Raw genomic sequence first — 9,412 nt, forward strand, 5'->3', positions numbered from 1 at the left:
CTGAATACATTGGGAAAATTTAATATCCTTCAGTACCTGAATCCATCACCAAAACTTTAACTCTTGTTATCTCAGCTCAGAATTAAATAGATTTGAAGAGCCAGGGGTTATTGGGCAAATATTTTTTTTTTCTCTTACAAAAGTTAAATTGTAACATACACTATTCAACTACTTGCCTTTTTCTTTATAAATATATTTTAGACAACGTTCCATGTTAGTTAATAAAGATCTAGCTCATTTTTAAATTTCTGCATAGTATTCCATTGTATAGTTATATCATAACTTATTTAACTAGTTTCTTATTGATGAGCATTTATTGGTAACCTAATATTTTTAAGTTAAAAAGTTAGTTGGACAGTATGTATAATCTACCTAAAATTTTGAAGAAAAAAAAGAAAAAAAGAAAATCTGGTTAATAGCTCATTAATAAATACATTAAAAAAAAAGAACTCTGGTGGAATATACACCCAACTGTTAACTATCACCAGAGGTACAGATTGGGACAGGGCAGGGGGGCAATAGTCATTTTTTGTGTTATATTTTTCAGTATTGTTTGACTGTTTTTACTATGAGAATATTATCTTGGAAGCAGAAAAAATGAATATAAAAAGTACATAAAGGTAGTGTCAAAGAACAATATTTACATGAATTAAGTTTAAAGATCTAATTAACTTTTATCTTGTTTTGTTTTGTTGTTGTTGTTTTGTTCTTTTGTCTTTCTTTTTGAGAAAGGGTCTCACTGTGTTGCCCTAGGCTGGAGTGTCGCCACACAATCACAGCTCACTCCAGCCTGGACCTCCTGAGCTGAAGTGATCCTCCTGCTTCAGCCTCCCAAGTAGCTGAGATTATAGGCATGCACCACCATGTCCAGTTAATTTTTCTTATTTTTGGTAGAGTTGGAGTCTTACTATGTTGTTCAGGCTGGTCTCGAACTCCTGGCTCAAGTGATCCTCCTGCCTCAGCCTCCTAAGTAGCTTGGACTACAGGTGTGTCCCACCATGCTTGGCTTTTTTTTTTTTTTTTTTTTTGAAACAGGGTCTCACTATGCTGCCCAGGCTGGTCTCAAACTGGGCAAGCAATCCCCCCACCTCAGCCTCCCACAGTGCTGGGATTACAGGCGTGAGCCACTGTGCCCAGCCTAATTGGCTTTAATTAATGGGCAGCATCCCCTCTACGAAATAGAAAGGTGGTTTGATGAGCTGAGGAGAGAAGGTTGCCTTCTTGGGCAGAAAAAGGTTAAAAAGAGCAAAAACAAGGAATAAAAAGTAGATTGGTTATTTCAAAGTTACTTTCCTTGTCGGGTTAAATCAGAGGGAACTTCCTTCTTATGCTGGTCTTCTTTGGATAGAATGCTGAGAATCTCCTGTTTTGGGGGAAACTGGCCCATTTCTAAGTTTAGTTTGATTATGCTGCACTAGCATGAGTGATTCCATTCTGGTCTGGTCTGGTTTGTTGGGGCCTAGCCCAAGAGCTAAATCCAAAACAATGGCCTCCCACAAATTTTATTTAACAACAGTTTGTACACAAATGTTCTTTTTAATATACTTTCAAATGGTGAAATATTATATACCATAAATAAGGGACTGGTTAAATAAATTATAGTATATCCGTATTGTGGAATACAATTCAACTCTCCCTGTTGCCGAAACTGCAAGGGGATTTTGGCCTAGGTTTAGCTGCTCATCACACAAAGGTCCAATTATTGAGACAACGAGGATTCCAAGGAGGAAAGGAATTTTTTTAATACAACAGATGTCTTGTCTTGTCAAAGCTGCCTCAAATCAGTCTCTCCGAATTAACAGAGATCATGGGCTTTTAAAGGAGGGGCCACGTGCCTTGGGGCAGGTCGTGGCGTAACTAACAAGGGGCTAGGCATATTGGGGGCAGGCTGTGGTGGATGGTGAGTCTTGGCATCAGGAAGTCTGCCCAGGGGCCTTCAGAATTTCAGGTTCTTTGTCTCTCAGAAAATTCACCATTTCTGAGAAACAACTCAAAAGGTCAAGTAGTTAGTTAAGGGAGATAATTATTGTAATTATTAATAAGCAGCATGAATTACTTTTGCAATCAAGATAAAAGGTTATTATTATTATTATTAGAGACAAGGTCTCATTCTGTCACCCAAGCTGGAGTGCAGTGGCATGATCATAGCTCACTGCAGCCTTGAACTCCTGGGCTTAAGCAATCTCCCTGCCTCAACCTCTGGAATAGCTGGGACCACAACGTGTGCACCACCACACCTGGCCGATTTTTGGTATTTTTATTTTTTTGAGATAGGGTCTCACTATGTTGCCCAGGCTGGTCTTGAACTCCTGGCCTCAAGTGATCTTCCTGCCTCAGCTTCCCAAAGTGCTGAGATTACAGGCCTGAGCCACTGTGCCCATCTAATGTTGTTATTTAATGTCAGTTGAAATTAGGAATTTTATATTTTTTAGCACTTGAGAATTAACTACCTCACTCTATCAGAGTAAGTCTATGTTTAATCTTTATGTATTAGACTTTTCTACATGCTTCCAAGAAGCTATTATGTATGATACCAGGAGACTATTTAGACATCATTTTTCCCCCTCTAGACCATTGCCATCCAATAGAAATTTACTGTAAGTCACATATGTAATTTTAATTTTTCTAGTAACTAGAATTTTTTTTTTTTTTTTTTTTTTTTGAGACAGAGGCTCACTCTGTTGCCCAGGCTAGAGTGCCGTGGCATCAGCCTAGCTCACGGCAACCTCAAACTCCTGGGCTTAAGCAATCCTACTGCCTCAGCCTCCCGAGTAGCTGGGACCACAGGCATGCACCATCATGCCAGCTAATTTTTCTATATATATTTTTAGCTGTCCAAATCATTTCTTTCTATTTTTAGTAGAAACCAGGTCTTGCTTTTGCTCAGTCTGGTCTCAAACTCCTGAGCTCAAGCGATCCTCCTGCCTCAGCCTCCCAGAGTGCTAGGATTACAGGCGTGAGCCACCTTGCCTGGCCCCTAGTAACTACATTTTTAAAGATAAAAGAAATTAGCTGGACCTGGTGGCACAGGCCTGTAGTCCCAGCTACTCGAGAGGCTGAGGCAGGAGGATTGCTTAAGACCAGGAGTTTGAGGTTTCAGTGAACTATGATGACTCCGCTGCACTCTAGCCCGGGTGACAGTGAGACTCTGTTTCAAAAAAAAAAAAAAAAAGAAAGAAAGTAAAAGAAACAGGTGCAATTAATTTTAATAATGTATTTTATTAACCCAACGTATCCAAAATATTATCATTGTAACATGTAATGGATATAAAAATTATTAATGAGCTAGTTTACATTCTAACTTTCATACTAAATCTCTGAAATCTGGTTTGTATTTTACACTTATAGCATACCTCAACTTGATGCTAAATTTTGAACAGTTAAAATGTTGTCCTACGAAGACAATAAAGTAAGTTTAAAGAAAAAACATTTTACATTGCTTCAGTTTTTAAATTTAAGTAAAAATTAATTTAAATACAATAAAACATTTAGTTCCCTAGTCACACTAATGACTTTTCAACTGCTCAATAGCCATGTGTGGCTAGTGGCTACAGCGTTGCACAGTACAGCCATAGAACATTCCACGGGACAGCTCTGGTCTGGACATCGAGCTCTAGGGAGATAAAATCTCTTACTCATCTTCGGAGCTCTGCAGCCCAGCAGTGCTGCCACACAGTAGGAGCTCCATAAATGAGGAGTCCATGCATGGTCCCCGGACTGGGTCATCACAAATGGGAAAGTGGGGAAGAGCAAGAAGAGGGCTCTTTATGCTGTGGCGATGGGTGGCCCTGTCCACCTGCTCCTGAGCAGGACAAATATTAATAGTTATTGTTTAATACTTTGAGGTCTTTTGAGCTTGGTGTTGGAAACAACAGATGATTTGTGAAGTCTCTTTGTTCTTCCCAACCAACAATATAAAACAGAACCTGTGTAATGAACTGTTAGACCCAAGCAAGTACAAAGGCTGTTTTTGGAAGAAGGGAGCAGCCCACGGTAAGGTGGCACCAGCCGGACTGATACAGTGGTTGGTGGTGGCAGGAGAGGGCAGCAGAGATCCTCCAGGGTGGTAAGCTCTGGGGAACCCCAAAGGATGGGTAGGCGGGAAAATGGGTTATTAGGATGAACTTGAATCGGGAACTCATGGATCAAAAGGAAGGCCAGGCTAGAAAGCACAGCGTCAAGAGAGAAGCCAAACCAGGGTGGGACCAAAGTATAAGGAAAGGTGCTGGGGAATCTGTGGTTTTCCTTATCACGTCAGTAGGAGATCTAGTCTTTTCTTCCTTTTTACTTAAATTGTAAGCAAAATGAAGAATTTTGTTAAACTATAATACCATTCTCCAAAAAATGAAGAAAATTAGGTTAACTTTCTGGTGTCTTTCCTTCCAATATAAATGTCATTTTGAATGCATATTTTGTTTTATAAGCTGCTTTTAAAAAAACAGCTTAATATTCTGTGAACACCTTTCCATGTCTTTCAAATTTCTTAGTATTTTTTTTTTTTTTTTTGAGACAGAGTCTCGCTCTGTTGCCCAGGCTAGAGTGCCGTGGCGTCATCATAGCTCACTGCAGCCTCAAACTCCTGGGCTCAGGTGATCCTCCTGCCTCAGCCTCCCGAGTAGCTGGGACTACAGGTGTGCACCACCACACCCAGCCAATTTTTTCTACTCTTTGTAGAGACGGCATCTCACTCTTGCTCAGGCTCGTCTTGAACTCCTAACCTCAAGCAATCCTCCTGTCTTGGCCTCCCTGAGTGCCAGAGTGCTAGGATTATAGGTGTGAGCCACTGCACCTGGCCAATATTCTTTTGTATACATTTATATATATATATAATATATAAAATTATATATGTTATATATAATTAGAGATGGGGTCTCACTGTGTTGCCTAGGCTATACTCGAACTCCTGGGCTCAAGGGATTCTCCCACCTCAGCTGGGGGGGTTGCAGGCGTGAGCAACCACGCCCTGCTCTTACACACACCATCTTTAATGATCTCCTTATCTTTGGTTGGTGTGGATTTGCTCTGCTTGATTCAACCAACTGTCAATTAGAACACACTAGGATTTTTCTAATTCTTCATCATTTTAAACAATACAAATGCTAGGTACATCTTTGTGTGTATCCATGATGATTTCCTTAGAATAAATTCCTACACATAATTCAATGATCTCTTTCCGGCTGGAGATTTTCTCAGTGATTCTCAAAAACAGAGTTGATTAGAGATGATGGATATGTGATATGTGATATTGACTGTGGCGATGATTTCATCATGGGTATATACCTACGTATGACTTTCGATAGCCACAAAAGTCCATGTCTGTAAGTTTTGGGATTTGAATTGCCAAATCCCACTCTAGGAAGGGCTGTAACAGTGTACACTCTACCTCCCGTGCTCATTTCCTCAAACCCTCATCGACTTTGGGTAATATTAAAAAAACAAAACAAACAAACAAATAAAAACAAAAACCTGAAACAACCTACCACAGAAACAAAGCTAAAAACTTTGCTAATCTGATTGGTGAAAAAAATGCTATCTCACTTTTTAGAGTAGCATTTCTTTGATTACTAGAGATGTTGATCTTTTTCCTTTTTGTTTGGTCATGTCTGTGTGTGTGTGTGTGTGTGTGTGTGTGTGTCATTGTCCATTTTCTATAAGATATTTTCTTGTAGCGTTTGGTAAGTGCTCTCTACATAGTAGGGATATTAATCCTTTATAATATATGCTACAAATATGTCCTCCTCTATTTTGTTTGCCTTTTCATTGTTTTTGCATGTGGTTTCTCAGAAGGTTTTGTTTTTTCAAATAAACTTTCTATTTTGGGATCATTTTAGATTTACAGAAAAGTTACCAAGATGGTACAGAGAGTTCCTATACACCTTCACCCTGCTTCCCCGAATGTTACATCTTCCATAACCATGGCACACCTGTCAAAACAAAGATATCCTATAAGATTTTCAAGGTGCCTTGTTCATGCGCTCCAGAGAATCAAGAAACTCTGATACAATCTTCATCTTCCTGTGATGAAAAATTTTGTTTCAAGTTGGGTTAACTGAAATTTGGAGCACATCCCCAATCTTCCCCCCACCCCCCTGCCCTCGCCACCGCCCCAGTATGATTTTGTGTATTTCCCAATCAGGGCACTAAAATCTATTTAATCTATAATATTTTGAAACATACCATTAATAATTTATTAACAGTGCTATAAAACTCATTTGACTACAAATAACCATGTTTTTGTGTGCAAAGGCATTCGGAGTTTTGAGTTTGAAGAGCTTTGGAGGCTGGTGATGCTACGGAAGGAATTGATGACCCCAAGTCCTACTCACCCTGCTGTTAGGCTAGTCACCTTTGGGGGTTAAAAGGCAAAAACGAGAAATGTGCCTAACATCATCCTTATAGGGAGTAACATGCCATTAGAGCACTTTTCTGAAGAGAACTATCATCTTTCTCTTTCTGAATTACAGTTTCTTCCCCAGGGATAAGTTGATAAAGAAGCATTTGGTCTAAAATGGTCTTTTCCTAGAGCCGAGTAGAATTACCTCGGATAATTGGACGGTGCGGCATCAGATCAGTGAACCAGAGTCTGAGGATGGAGCTCCTGGTGCTTGCTCTACCCCAGACTGTCCCTGGGGCTTTGTGTAAGCCACTCCCCCGCTTGGGGCCTCATTTCCTCATCTGCAAAGCGAGGGGGGTTCAATGATCTCTTTCCGGCTGGAGATTTTCTCAGTGATTCTCAAAAACAGAGTTGATTGGAGATGATGAATATGTGATATGTGATATTGATTGTGGTGATGATTTCATCATGGGTGTAAACCTATGTCAAAACTTATCAACTTGCATATTTTAGATACATGCAACAATTGTATATTTTAAATATATGTTTATTATATGTCACGCATACTTCAATATAACTGTTAAAAAAATAGATTTTACCCAGCTTCTAGAATGATGAGGAGGTAGAAGGGATGATGCCCTACTCCTGGTATGGATCAGTTTGTAGTGTCAGAGAAACAACGGTGCTTTCTGGAGTTTTCCCTACAACCTCCTACTAAGGCTTGTGCTTTCTCCTCCTTCACCTTCTTCTATTTATTTTTTTAAATTACTATTTTCATCGTCAAAAAACAAAATTGCAGCAAATTTAGTTTAAAGATCTCAACTGGCTTTGTCTTTCTAGAATGGGGCAGCACTTCATTCCACAAAATAGTGTTGTGATGTGCTCAGCAGCAGGGGTTGGCTTAAAGAGACAGAGAAGGGCTGAAGAAAGCAGAAGAAAAGGACAGTGAGTGCCTTACTCTTTTCAAAGTTGCTTTTGTTGTAAGATACTGGGGACAGGCAGACAGAACAATAGTGAGTGACATAACTAACTAGTTAACATCAGGTTACTTCAGGTCACCTTTTTGTGTAAGGATTAAAACAGAGGGAACCTCATTATCAAGCCTATTGAAGATTTTTAAGTTGACTGTTTGGGAAATTGGGTGTTATCTCTTTCTCCTGATTTCTCAGAAGGTCAGGTGACAACTTAGTTTGGGTTTGGTGATGTGGAACTTGAGCACGGGTGACTCCATTTTGATTTTTAGCCTGGTCTGTTGGGGCCTAGCACAGAAGCTCAGTCCAAAACAATAGCCTCCTATAATTTTTATTTAACACATTTGTCCAGGGAATGTTCATTTTCCTCACTCAGGCATCATCCTCTAGTCCTCTCTTGCCTTTGGATGCAGGAGTGAGTTGGGGGGCCAAGGCCTCTCTTGGACCCCCTAGTGCAGCCCTGAGCTCAGACCCACTATCCCTTCCAGGAAGAAAGGAGAGCCACCATGTTCCTAACACAGTGGATTTGATTCATTGGTAGTACTTCTCAGCAAGAATTCCTCTTTGAAAGGCTACCAGTAGTGGAGATGATAAAAAATTCTTCCAGTGGAACCTCACACAGTGTGACAACTGGGTGGGGGGATGCCGGTTGTGGGGGTGCCATGGAGGTGTCTATCTGCCCCTCCTTTAACACCCATGGGAAAGTGCCCTTTCAACTTCTCCTTCTGTACCCATTCAGGCACCAGTTATTCTCCACAAACTCATGATTCTTCTGCCGAAATGCCTCTTGGAGGCCATCGCGTAAGTTCCCTCTGACATCACCTAGTCCAGATGTGTCATCTTCAATCTAGGTTTCTGCAGGAGGCTCCTACTTGGCTCCCTGCTTAGAGGAGCTCTGCTGGGCAAGCATCGTGCAAGCTTCACCCTTCTCAGTGCCGCCCTCATCAATCAGAAGCCTTCTGAGGCTCTCCATTTCGTCAGGTGTAAACCCGGCTTGTATCGTGAGACACTCCCCACCCCTGGGCCCCACCTTCTCATATTTCACCTTTCCCGCCACTCCCAGGGTCAAGTCTCTGCTCCAGCAAGGCCGGTTTCCTCCTTAACCCGGCTGTGTGCTATATGTGTGTTCCCAGGTGTCCACCCATTTCATGTTTTCCTACTGTAACAGGAAAGGTCTGAAAAGGGGCAAAATGTTTTACGAATTGTCTCTTTAAAACCTCCCACCCTTTTTTGGGAATTAAAACCTGCATTCCTGCCTGAGGCCAGTAATCAAAGGGGCAGAAAAATGTTCTTTGCTATTTGTTTTCTAGCATCTTACACCACAGGAGATAGCTCAACGGAATTGTCTGGACAAAGGTCATGAGATCAGACTCACAGGAGATAAGGTCCACTGAAACCACCAACTATAGTTGAACAATAACCTGAAGCCACGACATGTGACACTGATCACAAAGGCCCAGGCTCAACCACTGAGCTCAACTCCCCCCCCCCCACCCCGCCCCGTTTAAAAAGCCCTGTATTTCTACTTAAAGTCAGGATGGAGATGTTTTGAGAGGCTAGTCTGTCACCCTCCTCATTTGCTGGGAAATTAATAAACTTCTCTTGCCTTTTCCTCAAACCACTTGTCCTCATTCTTTGTTCTCACTGATTTGGCCTCAGGGACAAGTACCAAATTTTCACTAACACTACCACTGGAAATCCAGACTCTTCTCACATTTGCCTCAGCAAATCCTACCTGCCCAAAGACTCAGCTCAAGCTCTATCTTTTCCAGGAAGATTTTACTGATTCAACAAGTGCATGCCTTTCAATGTATTGGACTATTGTTTGTTTGATAGGTGCCGGGGACATGAGGATGAATTTGGCCTCTGCCTTTTGGTTTTTTTCTTCTCTCTGACTCCCAAGCGAATTAAAAACCAAGTTAATCCAGAAACTTCTTAAATCAGAAATGCTGTATAGATATACCTTTGCCTTTTAAGCAGGTACTTGAGAATTCGAACCCAGGGATTTAAAGTGTGTGCAGATAAAGAATTTGACAGCCAGAGGACAGATGAAAACTGCCTTGCAGCTTTTTCTGGTTGATTCTTGCCAGGCTGAATACAATGTGTG

Source organism: Eulemur rufifrons, chromosome 29 (genome assembly GCF_041146395.1).
Source record: "Eulemur rufifrons isolate Redbay chromosome 29, OSU_ERuf_1, whole genome shotgun sequence".
NCBI lineage: Eukaryota > Metazoa > Chordata > Mammalia > Primates > Lemuridae > Eulemur > Eulemur rufifrons.